The sequence below is a fragment of the Hibiscus syriacus genome, unplaced genomic scaffold (assembly GCF_006381635.1).
Source record: "Hibiscus syriacus cultivar Baekdansim isolate YM2019G1 unplaced genomic scaffold, ASM638163v2 tig00111441_pilon, whole genome shotgun sequence".
Lineage (NCBI taxonomy): Eukaryota > Viridiplantae > Streptophyta > Magnoliopsida > Malvales > Malvaceae > Hibiscus > Hibiscus syriacus.
In genome coordinates this window covers 141,226-166,569 of record NW_024063095.1, presented here as the reverse complement: position 1 = coordinate 166,569, position 25,344 = coordinate 141,226, and the positions used below count along the sequence as shown (strand labels likewise).

Here is a 25,344-nt window from a genome sequence, read left to right as displayed (position 1 = left end):
TATCGGAAGTAATGCCACTGACAGAATTGAATGGAATGACGATAATACGCTTAAAATGTAAAAAGGATAATGGATGGCTATGATAATGGAGAACACCTGAGAACTCAAATTTTGATTCGCTTGAATCTTGGAATCACCGACTAAATTCCTGATCTATTTGAAAAACTCAAAAAAATAAACTTCTACATTTGGAAATTCTTAATATGGCGATCCCTATAATACCCCAAATATCATGTCAAAGATTTTATTGAAAAGATTTAAAATCTGAAGATTTATTTGAATAAATGGTAAAATATGAGAAAATGATTTGGAATAGTGTTTTAGACTAATTTGTAACAATGGATGAATTAAGGGGGCATTTTGGTCTTTTAAGGGGGAAATGAATTTAAAATACATTCTTTATTAGGGATCTTAAATAGGGGAAAAGAGAAAAGTAAGTTATTTTTACTCTTATTCTTCTTCTTCACGTGGGTTGTGCTCTTCTCTATAGCATAAGGTAAACTTCATTTAGTTAGTTATTTTTTAAAATTTTTGTTTGCTCTTGTAACATTAAGTGATATGTAAGCTTAAGGAAGGGTTAAAGAAGAATAAAACTAAGTGGTGGATGTTTTATATGAAATTTAAGGAAATAGGATTTTGAATGATATGTTGATATATGAGTTTTTATTGAGGTTTATTAGTAGAATTGACTTGTCAAATGAATGAATAAGAGATTAGAAGTATGAGATATGATTAAAAGCATGCTAGAAAAAGTGATATGATTCTTGAGTTGAGATGTTCTATGGAGATTCTAGATGTTATAAGAGGTTAAATGAAGGAAAGCTAGTTGGGTTAAGTAAAGAAAAGTTTAATAGTATTGTTGAAGGTAAAAGCAAAATATTAGTGGGGAAAATTGAGTAAAAATTGGGATGAAAAATGGTAAATCTGGGTAAGGGTATTGGTACTGATAGAACAGTACCGATACTATAGGTGTAAATGAGTAGAAATGTGACAAACATTATCAGTACCTATGCAAGTGGTATCGATACTAACAAGGGGAAGTATCGATACCATGGATAACATAATACCAAAATGGTATCGATACCGAAAAGGAGTATCGATACCATAGTATAGAAATATCGGTACCATGGTAAGGGTATCGATACTATTGAGCTGGGAACCAAAAGATATGTTGAAATTGTTATAGAAATTGAAATAATAGTACTTTTGAGTATTATTAAAGTATAAATGTTAGGGAATATACTAACATTTGGTATGGTATATGTCTTTAATGGATGCTTGTGTAGATCATAACCAAGCTCCTGAATCTAGCAAGAAAAAGGGTAAATATAAAGTTGTTGAATAGTCAGACGCCTCTACATCTTATTAGCGAGGATTACCAGGTGAGTGCATTATTATGTACTTATGTGTTATAATAGTCATAAATGCATGTTGCTTAATATATGTACGGTGATTACCAAATGACATTATGTGCGCAAATCTAAGAAATTCATAATAAGTTTATGAATTTCCGTATTAGTAGTGAGTGTCCAACCCACGTAAATTATAATAAGTTTGTGAATTATTGTATTGGCACTACGTGAGCAAACTATATAGTTTATAATGAATTGAAAGAGTTAATTGATATTATGAATAATTGTTAGAGAGAGTTAATTAATATTATGAATAATTATTAGAGTAGAAACTATTATAAAATAAAAGATTAATGGCATAGTTGTGCATTTGTTAGAAAGGTGTTAATTATTCCAGTTAGACGAAAGGTTAAATACCTTTGAGTAAAAGATTAATGGCCTAGCTGTGCATTTGACAGAAATGTGTTAATTATGCCAGTTAGATGAAAGGTTAAATACCTTTGAGTAAAAGATTAATGGCCTAGTTGTGCATTTGACAGAAATGTGTTAATTATGACAGTTAGATGAAAGGTTAAATACATTTGAGTAAAATATTAATGGCCTAGTTGTGCATTTGACAGAAAGGTGTCGATTATGCCAGTTAGATGAAAGGTTAAATACATTTGAGTAAAAGATTAATGGCTAGGTGTGTATTTGACAGAAATGTGTCAATTATGCCAGTCAGATGAAAGGTTAAATACCTTTGAGTAAAAGATTAATGGCCTAGCTATGTATTTGGCAGAAAGGTGTCAATTATGTCAGTTAGATGAATGGTTAAATACCTTTGAGTAAAAGATTAATAGCCTAGTTGTGTATTTGGCAGAAAGGTGTCAATCATGCAAGGTAGATGAAAGTATAAATGCCTTTGGGTAAAAGACTAAATGCTTAACAATGTAATTTGACATAAATGAAATGTACAACGGTGCATTAAAGGCATGAAAGGATGCCATAAATAAAATTAATGAATAATTACTAAAGAATAATGGAAAAAATGTAAAGAAAGAAAGGTATGTTGGACATACTAAGAATGTTTACGAAGATAGTATGAAAAAAATTTGGTTTAAATAATAGGGACTTATATAATCCTTATGGATGATACGAAGTAGTTTGAAACCAAATAAACATGATATACTTATGTATATAGAAATGTTTCTTTACAATAATATGTCTCACTAAATAAGTATTTAATGTGTGTTGATTTCACGCGTAGATAAAAGTAGAGATTAGTCGAGTAAGGAGTGCAGCCGTAACAACATTTATCATCAATTAAGGTTGACTCATCAGTAACAATAAGATAATCTTATTCATTTTGAAATCTTAGTTGGCATGTAATTGAACTCAAGTAAATATTTTGTATTGTATTTAAAGTGATAGTTCTAATATTATGATTATATGAATATTATACTTTTGTGGTTTTTAAAATTGAAACAAAATTTAAAGGGTGTTCAAATGAATTTTTTTTTAAAAAGTTATATGGCATTTGTATCTCGTGTACGGAAAGATAGACGGGGATATGGGTGTTTGTAATACCCCAAAAATTTAGATAATGACCAAAATGCAAATTTTGAAAGTTTGATGGTCAAAGTAAAAAAATTGGGAAAAGTTTAAGGAACTAAGTGGTAATTTTCCCTAAAATAATGTTATTCCATAAATGGATTTAGTGAGTGACCAAATTATAAAATTTTAAAGTTAAATGACCAAAGTATAAACTTTAGAAAAGTTTAGGGACCAAAATGGTAATTTAAAAAGTTTACAATTGGCTTCGAAAATAAAAGAAAATGTAAATTATTTTCACATTTTTAAATGTTGAAAAATAAAATAAATCTTTGGATTTTAAGATTTAATTTCATGTTTAATTTGGACTTTTGGATTAAAGTGGCAAGATTGTGATTTTTGGAAAAAGGCAAGGGCAAATCGGTAAACTAAGATCTTATTTGTTCATCTTTGACTATTGAAAGATGATAAGGTTTAGGTGTCATGATTGGGAAGATGATAAGGTTAGGCGTCTTGGTTTAATGGTGATTATGAAGTTTCATTAAGGGTAAATTGGTATTTTCCCAATTTAATGAATTTAAAATTCATTAAAGTTAAATTAAAGGTAGATAAATATGATATTAATAAAAAAATATCATGCTAAGTTGTTCACCAGCTCCTCCCTTTGTCGTGAGTTAACTTGGAGGTAAGGAAAAATATTTGTTTTCCATTTTTGAGCAATTTTCTTTGGATTTTGGGTTATGCCGTGAAATAGAAAATTGTTCTACGCGAAAAACGCTATCATTTGGTACCAATATTGCTTTCTAATCTTGTTAGAATTCAAAGATCCCAAATCTAAGGGTTTATGTTCATGATAAGGTTCATGAAATTGATTATGAATCTTGATGTTTTTGAGGATGTAGTTTCATTTCAAGATTGATTTATGGTTAAAACATGTTCAATCTTCCTATAAATAATTCTTTAAAATTCGGCCAAATTATAAGTTGGAGAAACTTTGTGTTCTAATGAGAGTTGATTAGGTATTTGATTGTAAAGATGTTATAAGGTTAATTGAAAGTTGATTTCATGCTTGAATCAAATCAAAATCGAGCAAAATCATGAAAACATAGTTTTAAAGGATAAAAAACTTGACCATGATGTATTTGAGTGAGAGAAATTATAGAAAAATTATATAATGTCTGGAAATGATGTATGAAGTATTATACAAGCCTTAGAAAAATTTAGGGACCATTTTTTAATTTTTGAAAAGTTAGGGGATCAATTTGGAAATTTTGGAAAAGTTGTGAATGGTTGTATAATTGTTTAATAGTTGATGTACTATACTGGAATTTACTGTTTTGGAATTGAAATGAGTGTTTAGATGTGAAATATGACTATTTTAGAAGTTTGAAAAGATTGGTGATTTAAGTACAACATTTGCATAGTTGGGGTACTTAAATGTAATTATGCCTTTGTAAAAGCATTTGAATGGTAATAATTTCAATGCTTGAAATTTTGGTATTAAGAATCTAAGTGATAAAATGGTGAAGGACAATTTGTGTAAATTGGAAAAATTGGTGCCAATGTTAAAAGGAATTATTAAGTGTTAAATATTTGGTAGAAAATGAGTTTCAAGTATATTATGGAGTTGTTATGGGATGTGTTTATGTTAGTACAATACTAACATATGTATCGTTATGAATTTGTGATTTATACAGATCGTGATTGATTTGTGATCGAAGTAAGTCAAGTATAAAAGGGTTTATTGTGGATCATAATGAGGCACATATTTTGGAATATAAAAAGTGTTAAGATGAGTGCAATACATGCATGACATGGTACATAGATGTTTTATACATCATGTACATAAATGTTTTATGCATCATCAAGAAGACGTGCGACAAGTCAACCTTATTTATATCAGCATGATATTATGTCATTTTTATAACTTCGATATGACATTGATATGTCACAGTGTGAAATTATAGTGCATTGATCATGGATAATGTGATATTCTACCATGAATGTTATTTTGGGTATGAACTGCCCCATTATTAAATTATGATAATATACTTTGCCATGGATGGATCAAATAAAATAGACTATATGCCTAAGTATGTTATTGAGGATCAGTGGTATTAATGGCATGCCATAGAGTCTAGCAGTTGCATATTAGGTAGCACTAGAGTGTCTAGAGAAGGCACATAGTGCAGGCCTCAAAGTGTAGTGAATCCACGGTACAAAACACTACGGTGTACAAGGTGGGTAAAGCCTGACCTCAGCACTACGGTGTATTATTAGTTGAGCAAAGCTCGACCTCAGCACTGCGGTGCAATATTTGACTCCTATACCGGGGTTCTCATACAGTTATACTTTGGGTTATGGTTTATTGGTTAATGAATGATAAACATACATATAAGCTTACAAGCTTATGAGATAAATGGCAAGTATATTGGTAAGGAATTTTATATTCAATTATATTATTTTGATCATGGTAAAATATTAGATATGCAGGTAACATGATCTTATGGCATTTGTTTATGACATTAAATTTCATGAATGAGTTTTATTACACTGTTTATTGTTTTAATTGCCTCACTAAGTATATACTTAACGTGTGATGATTTTCACGCGTAGGTAAAAAGCCAAGAGTAGAGTAAAGAGTACAGAGCACTCCAAGCATCAAGGAATATACTACAATATCAGTAAGACATCCTATGATGAAATTTTGACTTTGTTAGCGGCATGTACTTATCAATGTCCTAGTTGTTCTATTGAACTATTTTGGAAATGGTTTGTAATAACTAAACTAAACTATATTGTTTTACTCTATTACAATATGGATAGCATAAATCCATATTAATATATGTTTTAAATAGTATGTGATAATTTGATATAATATTTTTATAATATCATTTACCATTTTAAGAAAAGAAATTTTAAATCACTTTGAATGGGAAAATATTTTACGAAATTTCAGGTGACATCTATAATATGTGTAGGTATAATTATACGGGTTTTAGGTGTTACAGTGTTACAATCCCCTTTTTTTTAATGATCATTTGAAGATTATATTACTGCAAGTGCAACACATCACTAAAGTATTGAAATAATGGATTATTCTCAAGTTTTGAAATAACTAATGTGCCTAGACCCCAAAATGACTAAAATAACCTCGAATACCGAGACGACCTAAATACCTTTATGACTTGGATTAAGTGAATTTCGTTGGATAGACTATGGAAACATTGATGAATCTAAATGGTGTACTACCTATAAAGGTTATGGAGCACGACCCAAGTTGTCGGACATTTTGGGATACTATTAAAACGTGAAAATGAAATAAATACCAATAGAATATCTATTTGTCTCCTCAAGAACTGATCAATGATGATTCTGATATTGATCAGATCAGTTGGTGCAGTCAGTAATAAGAAGTGAATAATAATGAAGTATCACAGTCCTAATAATTGACAAGTATCGCAGTATTGAGATATGTAGTTCAATTGGACTCGAAATCTAGATATTCAATATATAATCTTAAATACCAGAAATCATCTCTCTACGCTTACTAGATAAATTACTAAGAATTCTCCAAGAAAATGTCTAAAATGCCCCTGATTTACCTGAATAATGGTAACACTCGTGCTATGTCTAAATCTTAAAAAATTCTGATGTAAAAGATTCTGAATGCATTCCTGATACTCAATTGCCTCTAAAAATCTCTAAATATTGTATGATATTGATTCTGAAATCCTATTAAATTAAAAAAAATCATGGCTCTCTACCTGATAAATACCAAGTATCTCTAAATAATATTTGGATCCTCTAGTGTGTTCCTTATGTGATATGTAAATGTTTTATCTGTTTTAAAATGTGATTTTCTGGAATCAATGATTTTCTAATTTTTTAGTTTATAAACTATGGATACCTGAAATGTTTTATTTGGTTTCCTGTTTTCACTGGAAAATATGATTGTTCTTGATTTATGGATCATGGAATATATTAGTTACCACTTGAACTGTTTTATTGGGACATTATCTGGGTAGGATATTAGAGTATGGAGGTTCAACTCAGTCAAACTGGTAATTTCTTATATAGGTTCAGACCGATCGAGCTGGTAATTCCTTACGGACCTAAGATGACCCTTGGGTAGGCTCCGAGGCTGCGAGAAAATTTCTTGGGTAGTCTCTCAGGCCCCAAGGCACTCTTTTGGGTAAATCATGGGACTGCATATGATGTATGGGTGGAGGGCATTTATTTGATTTAAATAACTACATGATCATTTTTACTATATAATACTAGATCATTATTTTGATATTAAAGTTACTGCTCAATCTGATTTCTACTGGGTACTGTATAGGTAGGCTGGAGTATGCAGGTTTAGCTCGGTCAAACTGGTAATTCCTTATATAGGTTCAAACTGATCGAGCTGGTAATTTCTTATGGACCTAAAGTGACCATTGGGTAGGCTCTCTCAGGCCCCAAGGCACTCCCTTAGGGTGGCTCCTTTGTTGTATGCTTAGGGTAAGTCCTTATGGATGCAGTTCTGGGGAAATTGCATAAAGAGTTCGGTTAGAGGGTTCTACTATGGTTTTTAAAAAATGTTTTAAAATGTTATTGTTTTAATAAGATCTATATATTTTCACTGGTTTTGGTTGGAACACACTAGACATCATATTCCAATCTCCTTAAAACTTGGTACTCTGAATGTTTCATATAAACTGAAATCTTCATGTGTTTACTCGATGAAATATCAGTGAAATCTCAGCTCGTTTCAAAAATCTGTATACGACTAAGGCAATAAGAAAAGTTTACGATACTTCTTTTATCTACATGTCCTTCAGCATCACTTGGTAGTTCTGTATTACTGAGTTTCCCAAAGCTCACTCTTTTACTCACCATTTCAGGTTAAAAGAATCGTACCAGTTCAGCTATCGACGTCAGTAAAGGCGTTCCACTGGCGTTGCTTGCGAAGTACGGTGCATATGATTAGGGGGCATGTAGGTTGTATTTTGTTTTTATATCAGAGTCTGAAATTTGTATGATTTTAATCATGTTTATAACATATGAATGGTTTTCTATTATTTATAAATTATTTTATTATTTTACGCGTTTTAACAAAAAAAATTTAAATTTTCCCAGATTTTTATTTTGGGTCACTCTGGTGTCCCTAATGTGACACCCCAAATCAGTTTATGGGTGTTACATTTAATGGTATCAGAGATTAGGTTGAGTCGAGTCTTCTGGGTAGATCGACCGATCGACTGCCATAGTATGTCTAGTCTGTACATGCCCCTAGATTATGACCGCACTCTCCGAGTTGGAATTCTGATGTTAAGAAATCATTCTATAATAAGTATACCAATGTATCTTATATGTTATGACACAATCTGTGCAAAAAGGTAATAATGTAAGCATTCATCCCAATCTTGGAAGTTACTCCACGAGTAACTTGGGAGATTATTCGATCAAGAATTTTAACCTGACTTCTAACGTGAAATTAAGTTTTGTTATTCCCCAAACATTATGTGATGATAAACTCGTAGTCGAACCACCTTATAAGTAAATTTTTGAGATTTAGTTCTTCTACCCAAGTATATTGGAGAATAAGGTATTTTGTCTAAACTTAGACAAGGTGTTTTGCCCAAAGGGTTCTGCGATGATGTATTGAATTGAAGAAATTTTTGGAATCATGCTTGTTCCAATTTTACGAGTTTGAAACTAAATAAGTGATGAGCTTTGTACCTTAATGATTTGACCTATATGAGATTAAAGTAAATGTTCGAATACTTAGTAAAAGTGTTAATCTCTAGGGGATGCTGCTAATATGAAAAAAACCAGTTATGTCTGCATGTTTGGTTCTACGAGGAAAATTATGTTCAAGTTTTGGAATTTTGATAAGTAAGAGTTTTGCCTAGAACTCTTATACAGCTGGTTAAGGTCTAGTAGAGGGATCATATACCTGTAAAGGATACCTGAGAGAATAAAGAATAGATGGAAGCTCGATTTCTACATTTCCTTGACTCTGGTGAATTCCTAAGATGAAATTCTTTTAAGGGGAGGAGAGTTGTCACGCCCTGAAGTTGAGGTAAAATTTTTAAGGGCCCAAAATGAATAATTATGAAGATTTCTAGGTCAAGTTCAAATAAATATAAGAAGTTTAGGGACTAGCCCTATAATTTTCCCAAAACTAAAGGAGAATTCCCAAGAATTCTAGAGATTTCTTTTCCCCATATAAAATCAAGCAAACAAAAAAAAATGTTTTATCTTCACCAATCGCCTCCACCGCACTTCTTTGTCGTTCACCTATCCCCGACGGCGGTGGTTTGCACCGCCACCACCATTTAAATCGTGGCCATCTTGCAATCATAGCCAGGACCATTAATCACCCAAACCAGTAAATGTTCATTGTAAAATGGATAAGAAGTGTTTGAAAACCCAACATCGATCCCGACCACTACTTGTCGGTAGGCATCACCGTTGGATCCATTCGAAGTGTCACCTCATCCAGATCAAAACCTTGGTGGCCAAATATCGAAACTCATCGTCGTTCACTGTGAATCGTAGATTGAAGGTTTGTCGAAAAACCTTAGCGTCGCCTACTGTTTTGGTTGATTACTGCCACCACGACAGTTAGTTAATCACACTGCCTATCTCGTTGAGTTCCCAATGTTCTTTCGATCAAAACCTAATTGCGTTTATCGCTCTATCGTCTTCCCTTCGTCCACCATAGTTGGGCAAGTAATCGAATCCCTTTTCCGGTTAGTTTTCCTTGCTTTTGGATGGATTTTTTTTGGAGCGTTTTAGGTTAATTTTGTCAAGTACCTGAACAGGGTGTAATCGACCGACCACCCCGAGGTTGTCATCGCCATACACGTGTGGGGCTTTTTCCCAACCATTTTATCTTCTAGAAAAGGGCCAGGTGAACCAGATCATCCTGAATCGGTCTGAACTGGGTCTGTTTGACCTGACCGAGCCAACCCGAACTGAGTCAACTCGTCTGAGTCAACCCGTTAACTTTGACTGAAAAGTCAAAATTCTTGAAAAGTCATATTTTATGTTTTTCGATGTCCCGAGTCTGAAGCCAAAGTTTGTTTTGAGAAATTCGCACTCTGTAAGTCGTCTTTCAATGTTTTATCTTCAGATTCAATTTGGTTTCTAAATTAAATTCGATTTCTGACGTAAATTTGATTGTTATGTATCTTAGGAATTATTAGAAGTTGAATTGAAGTTTGAGAGTGATCGAATGAAGTTTAAATGTTCGATCGGTAGAGCACGAAAGTCGAGGTATACTTTACTACCTTTTGTATATTTTTCGGAACTTGTTGATAATTGGTAACTGCATCAATGAAATGATTGGTCCTTTGGGTAAAATTAATTATTTTTTTACTCGAAAATATTTTCGGTAAAAAGACATTAAATTATATAAGACTCAAATGGCTCGCATAAAAAACTGGAAGATCAATCGGAAATAATTATAAGTTTAGTAATTCATTAATAAATGAATTGACTTCAAGATTCATAAATTTTGATTAATTTCTTTAAAGGTTAAATACCAGGAATATTTGGATAAGAAATTACCAAAAATAGCCATATGGGGTAAAATTACGAAAATGCCTTTATATTGTAAAAGACGAAGACTTCCACTGATGGTGAAAAATAACTCAGAAGGGACATACTTGACCAATTATAAAAAAATGCATATGTTTGGATTGAAAAGGAATTACCGAAATGTCCTCGAGCTATGAAATAACTAAAATAACCTCCAATGATCAAATGATCAAAATACCCTAAACTCTAAAGGAACTAGAATACTTTGAAGCCTAATTTATCGGAAGTAATTCCACTGAAAGAATTGAATGGAATGACGATAATATGCTTAAAATGTAAAAAGGACAATGGATGGTTATAATAATAGAGATGACCTGAGAACTCAAATTTGATTCGCTTGAATCTTGAAATCACTGATTAAATTCCTGATCTATTTGAAAAAACCTAAAAAATAAACTTTTACATTTGGAAATTCTTAATACGATGATCATCCTGTTTTTGAATGATCATTTGAAGATTAGATTACTAGAAGTGCGACACATCACTGAAGTATTGAAATGATGGATTATTCTCAAGTTTGGAAATAACTAATATGTATGGACCCCAAAATGACTAAAATAACCTCGAATATCGAGATGACCTAAATACCTTTATGACTTGGATTAAGTGAATGTCTTTGGATAGACTATGGAGACATCAATGAATCTAAATGGTGTAATGCCTCTAAAGGTTATTGAGCACAACCCAAGTCGTCAGACATTTTAGGATACTATTTCAACGTGGAATGAAATAAATACCAATGGAATACCTATTCGTCTCCTCAATAACTGATCAAGGATGATTATGATATTGACCAGATCAGCTGGTGCAATCAATAATAAGAAATGAATAATAGTGAAGTATCAAGGTCCTAATGATTGACAAGTATTGTAGTATTAGGATCTGTAGTTCAATTGGACTCAAAATCCTGATAATTTAATATAATCTTAAATACCACAAATCATCACTCTACTTTTATTAGATTAAATTACTAAGAATTCTCCAAAAATCAAATGTCTAAAATGCCCTGATTTGCCTGAATAATGGTTACACTCATGTTATGTCTAAATCTTCAAAAATTCTGATGTAAAAGATTCTGAAAGCCTTCCTGATACTCAATTGCCTCCGAAAAATATCTGAATACTGTATGATATTGATTCTGAAATCCTATTAAATTACAAAAGTTTCATGGTAAGATATGATAAATACCAAGTATGTCTGAATAATATATGAATCCTCTAGTGTGTTCATTGTGTGACATGTAAATGTTTTATCTGTTTTAAAATGTGATTTTTCGAAATCAATGATTTCATGATTTACTGGTTTATGAACTATGGTTACCTGAAATGTGTTATATGGTTTCCTGTTTTCACTGAAAAATATGATTATTCCTGATTTATGGATCATGGAATCTATTGGTTACTACTTGAATTGTTTTATTGAGACATTATCTAGGTAGAATACTGGAGTATGGAGGTTCAACTCGGTCAAAATGGTAATTCCTTATATAAGTTCAGACCAATCGAGCTGGTAATTCCTTACGGACCTAAGGTAACCCTTGGGTTGGCTCCGAGGCCCCAAGAAACTTTTTTGGGTAGGCTCTCAGGCCCCAAGATACTCATTTGGGTAAATCATGAGATTGCATATGGTGTATGGGTGGAGGGTATTTATGTGATTTAAATACCTACATGATCATTTTTATTATGTACTACTGAATCATTATTTTGATATTAAAGTTACTGCTCAATCTGATTTCTATTGGTATGTATGGGTAGGCTAGAGTATACAGGTTCAACTCGGTCAAACTGGTAATTCCTTATATAAGTTCAAACCGATCAAGCTGGTAATTCCTTACGGACCTAAGGTGACCCTTGGGTAGGCTCCGAGTCCCCAAGAAACATTTTTGGGTAGACTCTATACCCCAAGGCACTCCCTTAGGGTGTCTCATTTGCTGTGTGCTTAGGGTAAGTATTTATGGATGCAGTTCTAGGGAAACTGCATAAAGATGTTTGATTAGAGGGTTCTACTATGATTTTAAAAATATGTTTTAAATTGTTACTATTTAAAAAAGATCTATATCTTTTTATTGGTTTTGGTTGGAATACACTAGACATCCTATTCCAATCTCCTGAAAACTTGGTACTATGAATGTTTCCTATAAACTGAAATCTTCATGGCTTTTACGATGATGAAATATCAGTGTAATCTCAGCTCGTTTTGAAAATATGTAGACAACTGAGTCAATAAGAAAAGTTTATGATGTTTTTCTTATCTGCATGTCCTTCAACATTACTTGGTAGTTCTGTATTACTGAGCTTCCCAAAGCTCACTCTTTTAATCACCATTTCAGGTTAAAAGAATCGTACTAGTTCAACTATCGACATCAGTAAAGGAGTTCCACTGGCGTTGTGTGCGACGTACGGTGCATATGATTATGGGGCATGTAGGTTGTATTCTGTTTTTATATCAGAGTTTGAAATTTGTATGATTTTAATCATGTTTATAATATATGAACGGTTTTATGAATTTGTGTTATTTATAAATTATTTTATGATTTTATGCATTTTAATAAAAATTTTAAATTTTCCCGGATTTTTATTGTGTGTCACTTCGATAGCCCTAATGTGACACCCTGGATCGGGTTGAGTCACCTGCATCGATATATGAGTGTTGCAATACATGTTATTAATGATTAAAAAAGATTTTAAATAGATATTATATCTTTATAATAATTCTTGATTATTAAAAAGAAACATTGGACAGATGATTGCGGCATTAATATCTTCCTTAAAAAACATGCAAATTATGGAACTTCATCTTCTTTCAATTGGAAGGTGGGACTACAATCTTTTGTCGTTATCAATAGACCGCCATGTGTTTATATAAAACCAAAAATAAAATAATATGTGGTTTACCGTTTTATAATGGTATATTTGTGACAATCTTAAATTACGTCACAAATATTACTACAAAAATAAATTTTTTTAGCAACAATTGATAGTGGCTACTAATAATATTGTCGCAGATATTAAACTTTTGGTGATATAAAATTTATACGACACTATCAAAAATAATTATGATGTATTTTTATTTCATCACTATTATTACTATAACTAAGAGGTTTAAAAATGATTTTTAGTACTTAAGAGTACTAGAAACTACAATTAACCTTGCCAATCAGGTTTTGTAATAATTAAGGGTAAACTATACATCTAGTACCTCAACTACCACTTTTCTTATGTTTTGGTCACTAAACTCTTTTTTTTCTTCAAAATTGTATAAAATTGTATCTAACATTCAATTTTGATTCTAATTTAGTCAGTCTTCGTTAAAATGTTAACAATGATATATGTTACCATAAGGTAATGCCACATCACCATTAAAAAATAAAAAAACTATCATATCAATAATTCGATTAATTTTATAAAGGTGAATGACCAAAATAAAATTAAAACGTAATGTTAGACATAATAAAAAAATAGTTGGAGTACTAAACGTGTAATCCAATAATTAAATACATTTGAAGTATTAATGCTGTGTTAAATTTCTTATTAGGTATAAAACCGAACAAGTTACCGCGGCCTGCCTAGTTGATGTGGTTAATCGCCTTATCTCCTTTCAAAGGAGAACGTTTTAGAAGCTGTCTATATCAGTTGACGTTTCATTTAGATATTTATTTATTTATTATATATAATATTATAATATTATATATTTTTTATAATCATCCCTGTTCAATTCAACTAATCCATCTAATTACTTGATTAATTAATTCAAGCAATCAGCTCAATTATTATCCATCTCCTTCTAAATAAACCATTGCAGAAGAATTCCCAGGAACTAATATTACCTTCATCATATATATAGAGACCCTTTTCTGGGACTTTTGTTGGAAAAACATATTCCAAGTCAATTCAGACATTCAAGCATTCCACAGCATGTTACCGGAGGATTGTCTTTCTGTTATTCTTTCCTTCACTTCCCCTGAAGATGCATTGATATCATCCTTGGTTTCTTCCACTTTCCGATCGGCGACCAATTCCGATATGGTCTGGGAAAGGTTTCTTCCTCCGGATTATCCCGAAATCGTGTCGAGTTCCGTCAAGCCTCTCGAGTTTCGTTCGAAGAAAGAACTGTTTCAGTGTCTTTGTGACTCGGTTCTCATAGATGGTGGAAACAAGGTAATCAATTAAGCTTCTTTCAATCTGCAGTCAAGTAAATATAGATTGCATTAACATCAGCACTGTATTTGATGTTGAAAGGCAATGAATTTCACCATATTTAACAGATAGTAAAGTTGGAGAAATCAACAGGCAAGAAATGTTACATATTATCTGCACAACAACTTTCCATTACGTGGAGCTCAAATCCATTGTATTGGAGCTGGATCCATGGCTGAATCAAGGTTGCTCTCAATCATTCACAAATTTTCAGCTTTGGGTACATTATATGACCTTTGTTTTACTTTTGCAGATTCTCTCGAGTGGCTGTGCTGAGAATAACCGACTGGTTAGAAGTTAGAGGCAATGTAAGGACTCAAACGCTGAGTCCAAATACAAGTTATGGAGTTTATCTTGTAATGCAAGTCTCAGAGCGTGCTTATGGGCTTGATTTGATGCCATTAGAGATGAGATTGGAAGTGGGAAACCAGGTTTATTGCAGAAGTGTTTTCTTAGAGGGCAAGAAACAGATGAGTGAAAGGGAAGATGGGTGGATGGAGATTGAGTTTGGATACTTCTTTAGTGGGGACAAAGATGAAGTGGTGAAGATGAGTTTAATGGAGGTTAAGGGTTGTCATTTGAAGGGGGGTCTTGTAATTGAAGGCATTGAATTCAGGCCAAAACGCCAATTGAAATGAAAAATTTCAAAATGGCTCCCTATTTTTCATCAAAATATGCTTACTTTGTGAACATGAGATGAACAGTAATCATCTGCAATTGAATCCAAAAAGCACCGCTCCACATGTACAATTCATGCACCTTGTAGTTCCACATGGTCTCAAACACCATTTCGACGCTTTTATCGTCACTATTTCAAGTGATTGATTCATGAGTGTTTAATTTGTCATGAACGTTAAAAAAATATCAACTGCTCAAATCGTGGTACATATCATATTTATAAACTTTTAAAAGTTTTATTTTCTAAAATCTTTCATCACTGATCTTTTCTCCATCGCCGGTTGCTCATACAACCACCGAACATCCATCCACATGTCGCCAAACGCCACTGCCGGCCGTCCTCACCCACCTTAAATGCCAAATATTGGGCATGTACTTGGAAAAATCTGGCTCTGTTGCATATGCAAGGGCTCTAATTGCTAGCATATCCTTCTCATGCACAGTCCCACTCTTGCAAGCAAAAACCCATTATCTGATTTTCATACTGCATGAACACATGGTTGGTTGGTTCTGATGAACCAATTTCTGGATAATGACCTGTAAGTATCCTCAAAGAAGGCATTGCAATTCACTCAGTTTCTCTGTTTTATAGTATGACAGTTTCTGCCCTTCAAGAGTGTTATGGTGCTCCATCATGATGACGGGCACTAATTGTAACCAGAGATAAAAAAAGTGTTCTGCTATTAGAGTAGCAGCTGTTATATAGTTGTAGAAGTGTCACCTAAAATCGTTATTTCACAATTACGATATTTATAAAGACCGTAATATTATTACTGCAATTTAAACTCCTAGTTGCAACACCAATGGAGATGTCTCAATAGTAAAATACGAAAGAGGGGGAGTCTATACTAAAAGAAAATAAAAGGAGCTCAGGTGCACTATATTCTAATCATACTTGATCAGAAACCGCGATGGAACCCAACCATCACTAAGAGCGACATTTCATCACTGCCCCTACTGTCATGCACCAGCCGGGAATCGAACCCGGGTCTGTACCGTGGCAGGGTACTATTCTACCACTAGACCACTGGTGCTTTGGTGAAAGCATTTATTTAAAAAGTAATATAGTAATATATATCGGCACTTCAGTTGTAAAAACAATAGAATTGCTCAACACATTCAATATACTTTTTACGATTTAAAAGAAAATCAACGAATAAATTAAGAAATCAATATAATTTGGGTAAAATATTAGATTTGAAAAGTGAATTTAGATAAAAAAAATTAAGTTCATTTAAAATATAAAATACGTATAAAGATCCATTAATTAATCGAGTGATTAAGAATATTCATGTTATTATATTTTATGTGGATTCAAATCTCAAAATTTACCTAAATATGATATATTTCTACTTAATAAAAAATATAAACTAAGCATAAATTCCATAAATATGGCTAAAATATTAAATTCATTTAAAATATAAGCTAGGCTTAAGTTCCAACCGTGTAAGTTACAATATGTTAAAGATGGAGGTGATCCAGAAAAGGTTAATGATTTAACGTGTATTTGGACTCAGTATTTGAGTCCTTACATTGCCGCTAACTTCTAACCAGTCGGTTATTCTCAGCACATCCACTCGAGAGAATCTGCAAAAGTAAAAGAAAGGTCATATAATGTACCCAAAGCTGAAAATTTGTGAATGATTGAGAGCAACCTTGATTCAGCCATGGATATCCAGCTCCAATACAACGGATTTGAGCTCCACGTAATGGAAAGTTGTTGTGCAGATAATATGTAACATTTCTTGCCTATTGATTTCTCCAACTTCAGTATCTGTTAATTATGGTGAAATTCATTGCCTTTCAACATCAAATATGGTGAAATTTTAATATCTCTTTCATATTCGTTTGTTTATTTTTGAAGTTTTCGTTTAGAGTTTGTGAATATGTTCATTTAATGTTTGCAAACATGTTTATCTAAAGTTTACCGATACATTCGTTTAGTGTTTGTGAAAATTTTAGTTTAGAGATGTTAACTAGACAAACAAATAAAAATGGTAAATCTATGTCACTAATCCTTAAGCTCCTTTAATTTCACATTTTGAACTCTTAGAGTTCAAATTTGTGTTCTATTTAATCCCTACCTTCACCAATATTCAAAACGTAAAAACCTAAAAGGAGAAGAAAAATGGGCCAAAAGAGCTTACAAACAAGTCGATAATCGAGCCAATAAAGAAGCTTATTCGTGAACATAAATGAAATGAACACACATCTATTAATGTTCGTTCGTTTATTAAATGAACATAAAAATTTATTTATACTCGTTTATTAACTTAATAAACGAACATTATGCGAACAATTCATCAATCACACTATTCATTTACACTCATATATATATATACTTAATTGCAGATTAAAACAAGCTTAATTACCTTGTTTCAATAATCTATGAGAACCGAGTCACAAAGACACTAAAATAGTCCTTTCTTCGAACAAAACTCAAGAGGCTCGACAGAACTCAACATGATTTCGGGATAATATGAAGGCAAAAACCTTTCCCATACCATATTGGAATAGCTCGTCGATCGGAAAGTGGAAAAAACCAAGGATGATCTTGATGCATCTTCCGGTAAAATGAAGGAAAGAATAACAGAAATACAATCTTTCGAAAAATAAAACTTTGATCGTGTCTGTTAGGATCGAAGAGACTCAATTTGATGAACCGAAAAAATGCACAAGGGGTGAATTGGAAAAAAATTGTTTAGGGAGTAAGGAAAATAAAAGATAGAAAAATTGTGCACAACTATTTATATTGGTTCGACTTATCAACCAAGTCTACTTCCACTACCTTAGCTCCTCACTAAGGATTTTCTAACAAATTCACTAATTTGTTCTTTCTTTTTCAAGGACAAAGAGATAACATTTACAAGACTCCCTAACTTTCCAAAGGCTCAGCTATAACCAAAACCCTTTACAAGGAAAAGAAATGTAAACAAAGAAACATCTAAAAGGTAGGTGTTTACAAAATAAAGCTCACAAGAACAAAATATTTACAAGAGAAAGTAAAATAGGAATAAAAAACTCTTCTATCGTGTTTGAATGCTTTGATAGGTGTTCTAACCCTTCTTCAAGTGTCCTCAACTTGTATTTATATGTTAGAATAAGGATGTGGTCGTTTCTAGTCGTTGGGAGTAGTTTAGAGCCGTTCAGAATATTTTTCTCTACAAAAAGAAATTGCCCAAAACAGAGGGTATCAGTACTCCTATGGGAGTATCGATACTACCTTTGTTATTTTTAAATAAAACTAGTTGTTATTAGTTGGGCCTGATAATATCGATATTAAGCCTATGGTATCGATACTACTATGTAAAGTAGTATCAGTACCCCTTTGGGTATCGGTATCATTTTTGCATTCTGGAATTTGAGCAATGCTAGTAGTATCGATACTACCTTATGAGCATCGATACTTCTAGGCCTGTAAATGAACTGAACGTTCAGCAAACCGTTCATGAACCGTGCGGCGGGAAGTTCATTTGTGCGTTTATTATTAAATGAACGAACATGAACAATATTTTGTGTTCGTTTAATTAATGAACAAACATGAACATAGGTCTCGTTCGTTCATTTACGTTCGTGAACGTTCGGTTATGTTCGTTTATGTTCGTTCGGTTATGTTCGTTTATGTTCATTCATTTATGTTTAACACAATCTTCTTAAATCAATTTTGGTGACCAATTTGTAAGTATCTTAAAAATATTAATTAATCTGATATTTTGATGACCAATTCCATAATTAACCCAATTTTATTTGAAGATTAAATCCAATATGTTAACCCGTGAGGCACCTCGCACCTATATTCATTTTCCCCCTTTTTCCCCAAACCCTAGTATTCACTAGAGAGTGGAGACGATCGCTGAAAGCTTCAAAACAAGTTATATTATAGTGCAATCTGAATTTTTACAGGTCTGTTTTCATATCTTTCTCTGTTTTATTTGGATTAATAGTTGATATGTAAAGTTATTGTGGGTATCTTCGCATCTAAAACTCAAGAAAACATCATAATTCTTTCTAGAAATAGATGGGAAGATAAAGGTAATAATCGGAAGTATATGAGCATTAGTAAAGAGAAAAATATATAGAATTTGCCAAAAAACAAAACAAAGGTTTCTATGTAATTTCTGAAAAAGAGTGTAATAGTGGAAGTAATAGGTTTTCCAAAAAGAACCCATTAATAAGTAGAAAATACACTTTGACAATGAACTTTTGTTTTCATAGTTCTTGTGTGACCTTTAGTTGTGGAGTAGACTTTAGGTACGTTAAAATTTTAAATGGTGATTTAACAATAATATCAGTTACGATATGTAGCATCGAAGAGATTTCGGATCTATGTTATTGCCTTGTAGTCCATTTTGTACCGTTTGAAATCTTCATGTTGTTAAATTTTCTACTCTGCTAACAGAAAGGATCATTATGAACAAACCTCACTAAAGTTTGACATTGATGTCACAAAACTTTTAGCCGGCGAATTTATTAGAATAATGTAGTGGAAAATGATTGTTCATATGTAATCACAAACCACTAAGATAAATGTTATAGCGTTAAATTAAAGTCGTGTGAATCATTTAATATCTTTAAAAGATCGATCGAAATATTTGATATCTTCAAACATTTCATCACTGCTAATAAGCTCTTACGCTATTTATCACTGTAGATTTGGTTGATTTGCATTGTCGACTATTTTTCATGAAAGAACAATGGAAGGTAGGGTCTCCAACGTTTATGTTCGTGTTTGTTTATGTTCGTGTTCGTTTATTTATTAAATGAACGAACATGAACAAGTTATATTCCTTAATAAACGAACATGAACAAAATAAATTTGTTCGTTTATGTTCGTTTATTTATTAAATGAACGAACATGAACAAACCTCCGTTCGTGTGCGTTCGGTTCGTTTACAGACCTAGATACTTCCCTTACCATTGATATCAGTACCATATGAACAATATCAATACTATTCAAGTAGTATCGATACTGTAAGAACAATATCGATACTTCTTGCACAAAAACATATTTTGTGCTCAATTCCAAGTAAAATGGACTTTGAATTATTTTTGAAAACTTTGAACAAATTAAATTCAAGTCCAAAAAAACATTTTGCCTTAATTGTTATATCAAAATCTTACACATGATTCAACAATCTCTCCCTTTTTGATATAATAAAACATTTGAAAAAACTGTTTTTGGCAAAACTCCCTCTTAATAAATTATTTAATGAAAGAAGATGCTAATTGTTGGAAAATGTTCAGCTCCCCTTTTTCATTGAGAAATTAAAATTTTCAAACCCATATTTCTCCCCTTTTTGATATATAAAAAATAATTCAATTTTAAAATTCTAAAATAACATTGATGAGTAAGTGGTAATTTTGACATTAAAAATTATTTGAAAAATCAAAGCTCCCCCTAAAAAATGCATTCCAAATAAAATTTACTTTAAGGGCTTGAAACTTAAACAAAATTGAGTTTCAACAAAGAATAACAAAAATGTTAGTAGGACATGAAATTCAATATATCCAAGTCTAAAATACTTTATACAATACCAAATGTTGAAATTAAGTGCATGTTCATAAAGCTTTCCAAAAATGTTACGCATTTGAAAACTATATATCAATTGTTAGAGAGATATTATTTGCAATAAATCACTTGCATAAGCATTTAAATTTGGGTCAAAAATTTAAAATTTGTAAAATCAAAGCATTTGAAAAGTTGACATCAATTGTTAGAGAGATATTATATGTATTTAAAACCAATTTTGACCAAAATTTATTATGATGAACTAAAATTATGAAAAATCACTAAAACTTTAAAATGTTCATCATAACTTCCTTTCAACATACATGAGATAGAAAACATGAAATCATTTAAAATCAAAACTCATGCATGCATAAACCTAAATGAGCAACCAAATAATAAAAAACAAAGCATTAATCTTAGAGGTTATTCATTCCTTTTTCGAGTGTGGATAGAGCATTTGAATATCATCACCATTGCTTCCACACACCTACAAGAGATATTTATTTGGATTTTGGTATTCAAATTGCTTTGGATCCTTGGACGTTAGTTTCAATGCCTCTTGTTCCCTTAGGAACCCATACTTGTCTAATTTTAAAATGTTTTCATTTCTTCAAAGGACAAGTATGTTCCAAATGACCATGAAAATGACAATGTGAGCATTTTGCCATTTTTAAACATAATGAGTTATTTTTAGAAATTAATTTTTTTTCTTTTGTTAAGCTCTAAAGCTTAACTTTCAAATCAAAATTTTCTTTTTCTAAATCATTGATTTTGACTTTTGAAAGCTCTAAACCATTTTTCAAAATTTCATTTTAAGTTTCAAAATCAACTTTTACTTTCAAAACCAAATTAATTTCAACTTTAAGTTTTGAAATTAATTTCTTATATTTGGAATTCATAGTCTCAACTTCCAAATACAACTTATTACAAGCAACTTGTAACTCATCAAAAGAATAAGAATCTAATTCATTTGAGTTAGAAGTTACCATTGAATCTTCTTGGATGGCCATGAGGCATAGGTTGGCTACTTCATCTTCATCACTCCAAGCTACTACAAATGCCTTTTTCTTGCTTGGCCCACTCTTCTTTAGGAGAGGACAATCTTATTTGACCTACCCCGTTCTTTGACAATTGAAGCACACTGGGAGACTCTTCTTCTTGCTCGATTCATGCTTCACTTCCTTAGAAGTCATGAATCTCTTTAATCTTTTGAAGAGCTTGACCATCTCTTATTCTTCATCATTGTCTTCATCCACCTCTTCACTTGAATCTTGATAGCTCTCATTAATGGATTTGAAGGCAATGCCTACCTTATTCTTCTTCTTGTTTTGCTTCTCTTCATCTTCTTCCTCTTCCTTCACCATCAACTCATGAGTGAGAAGAGAACCAATCAACTCATCAAGAGTGAGAGACTTTATATTCTTACCCTCAATGATCGTCGTCTTCTTAAATTGCCAAGATTTTGGAAGAGATTAGATCATCTTCCTCACAAGCTTCTCATTAGGGATTACTTCTCCAAATCCCTTTAGACCGTTAATAATCACGGAAAATCTATCTTTCATAGCTTTAATGTCTTCATCGGGTTTCATCTTAAAATTCTCGTAGCTATGGTTGAGAAGGGTTATCTTGGTTTCCCTCACTTCATTGGTTCCTTCATGAGTGACTTGGAGCTTATCCCATATCTCATTGGCATTGGAACAAGAGGAGACTCTTCTATATTCATCCGTTCCATATGCACAAAAAAGGATGTGCATAGCCTTAGCATTGAGTTAGAACTTCTTCTTCTCTCCATCACTCCAATCATCCATCTTACTGAGTAGAGTGGAGTAACCCTTCATGATTTAGTTCCAAGCTCCTATATCATTGGTTTGAATGAAAAGCATCATCCTATTCCTCCAATATGCATAATTTGCTCCATTGAAGTAGGGTGTCTTGTTGATCGGTTGAGAATCTTTAACGTAATAAGCACCGGAGGTTGAAGCCATCTCTTTGTCGGTTGCGTCAGGAATCGGTAGAGCTTCTTCAAGGATCGTCTCAAGGATGTAAAGCCTTTTAACGAGTCAAACTATGATACCAATTGTTAGGATCGAAGAGGCTCAATTTGATCAACCAAAAAAATGCACAAGGGGGTAAATTGACAAAAAAATGTTTAAGGAGTAAGGAGAATAAAAGATAGAAAAATTGTGCACAATGATTTATAGTGGTTTGACTTCTCAACCAATTCTACTTCCACTACCTTAGCTCCTCACTAAGGATTTTCTAATAAATTCACTAATTTGTTCATTTTTTTCAAGGACAAAGAGATAACCTTTACAAGACTCCCTAGCTTTTCAAAGGCTCAGCTAGAACCAAAACACGTTTACAAGGAAAAGAAATGTAAACAAAAAAACCCTCTAAAAGGTAGGATTTTTACAAAATAAAGGTCACAAGAACAAAATATTTACAAAAGAAAGTAAAATAGGAATAAAAAACTCATCTCTTGTGTTTGAATGCTTGGATAGGTGTTCTAACCCTTCTTCAAGTGTCCTCAACTTGTATTTATATGTTGAAATGAGGTTGTGGTCGTTTCTAATGTTGGTAGTATCGATACTACCTTGTGAGTATTGATACTTCCATTACCTTTGGTATCGGTACCATATGAACAATATCGGTATTATTCAAGTGGTATCGATACTGTAAGAACAATATCAGTACTTCTTGTACAAAAATGTATTTTGTGCTAAATTCCAAGTAAAATGGACTTTGAATTATTTTTGAAAACTTTGAACAAATTCAATTCAAGTCCAAAAAACATTTTGCCTTAATTGTTATATCAAAATCTTATAAAACATGATTCAATAGTGTTGTACATGAAACATTGCCTTAAAAGTAAAACTATCTTGATTCATTTAATATTCGAATTGCACGTCACTTTCTAAGATTAACATAGTCTTTCACAGGTACACTTAAAATTTAAAGTGGAAATCAGTAATATTGTTCTTCTCATAATAAAGAATTTGGACATAAATTTCCGGTGATCATAAAAAGAAACTCAAATTTAAGAGAGGAAAAAGATTAAGAAAGAACCAAAAAATATTTTTGTTTTTATGTGTGTTGAAATAGGAAGACTTTTACTTATAAACTTAGAATTCATGCTATTTATGATTTTGACTTAGAGATGTCAATTTAGCCTAAATATGACGGATGGAGTAAGTTTAAAATTTATGACGTGATTGAAGTATAACAGCAAAATATTATTTTCCAGCATGGTCTAGAGCCGTAAAAGACAACCAACAAGACATGAAATTTATTACAACATCTTATTTAAAACATAATCCGACAACAACAAACAATACTATTTTTTTTAAATAGTAAGAGATTATTATAAGAGAGTACTTATTTAGAATTAATCTATTGATAATGTACACATATCTATAGATGTAGTTATTCGAATTTAAATCTTTTAAATATAACAATATTTTCTTTTATCATTGAAATCACTTGATGAATTTAGTCATGACATTATTGAATCGGAAGCCATTGGTGGTAGCCCGAAGAAGATGCAATATTGGTGGTGGAACAGTGCACTCAACAATTATCAAAGGGTACAGTATAAGTTATATTGATTATCAAAGAGAGTCATATAGCCATGGACTTTGTGGCATGTCTATCATTTATCATTTATACACCATGTGATATGTTCCATGTACATAAGAGCTATATAATAATAACATAGCAGATTGCTGCATCACATTCACATATTATGTCTCACATGGCCCATGTGCTACTGCCATTTCTGGTTGCAAATTGACATTTAAGACCAGCCACCAATTAATTTTTTAAAATTATATCCATATCTATATTTAATTAAATTAATATTTTATATCTATTTAATTTTATTTTACCATCTTCCACATAGTATTAAATGCAATAATTGTATTGATTGACTGTACCTTTAGAAAATTTAAATCATTTTATATTTTATATTTTTTTTAATTTATTAATTTGATATTCTTTAAATTTTTATATAACTTCTTGAGTTCGTATGTCTCGACATAAATTTCTACTTCGATCCATGTTACAATAACCCCTTTTTTTATTTATCGAAAACAAGTTAGCATGCGACTCCCAAACTTTCCTTGTAAATTAATTAATGGATCAAATTATATCAAATTAATATACAGTAGCTAAAAGTATAAATTCGTGTGTAATGGAGGACCATTGCTATAATTCAACCTTGATTAAATGCATCTACGGGAATCATTGGACAAAGAGAAGAAACTTCGATGCTTTTCTATCTTTCATATGAAGCTGCATATTAAAAGGGGAAGATGCCAATGGGACTAAAACTATTCCCACTTGTGATGAGCATTGGAATTGGAACAAAATCCCAAATAGAAATTTAGTAGCATCACAAGGAGCTTCAAATTGGATTTGGTGATATGAACATTATTTTATTCAAGATTATTATCAGCTCCCATATCAAGATTTTCTATATTCTCAA

The 25,344-nt window shown here is 31.9% G+C and overlaps 1 non-coding gene and 1 pseudogene across 1 annotated transcript; one reads left to right on the top strand and one right to left on the bottom strand.

Annotated features, from left to right (window-relative positions):
* Positions 1-14,328: 14,328 nt before the first annotated feature.
* Positions 14,329-15,333, top strand: LOC120163354 (annotated as a pseudogene).
* Positions 15,334-16,315: 982 nt separating this feature from the next.
* Positions 16,316-16,386, bottom strand: TRNAG-GCC. Its single transcript has one exon. It is a non-coding gene; the product is annotated as a tRNA-Gly (tRNA).
* Between the last annotated feature and the right edge of the window lie 8,958 nt (positions 16,387-25,344).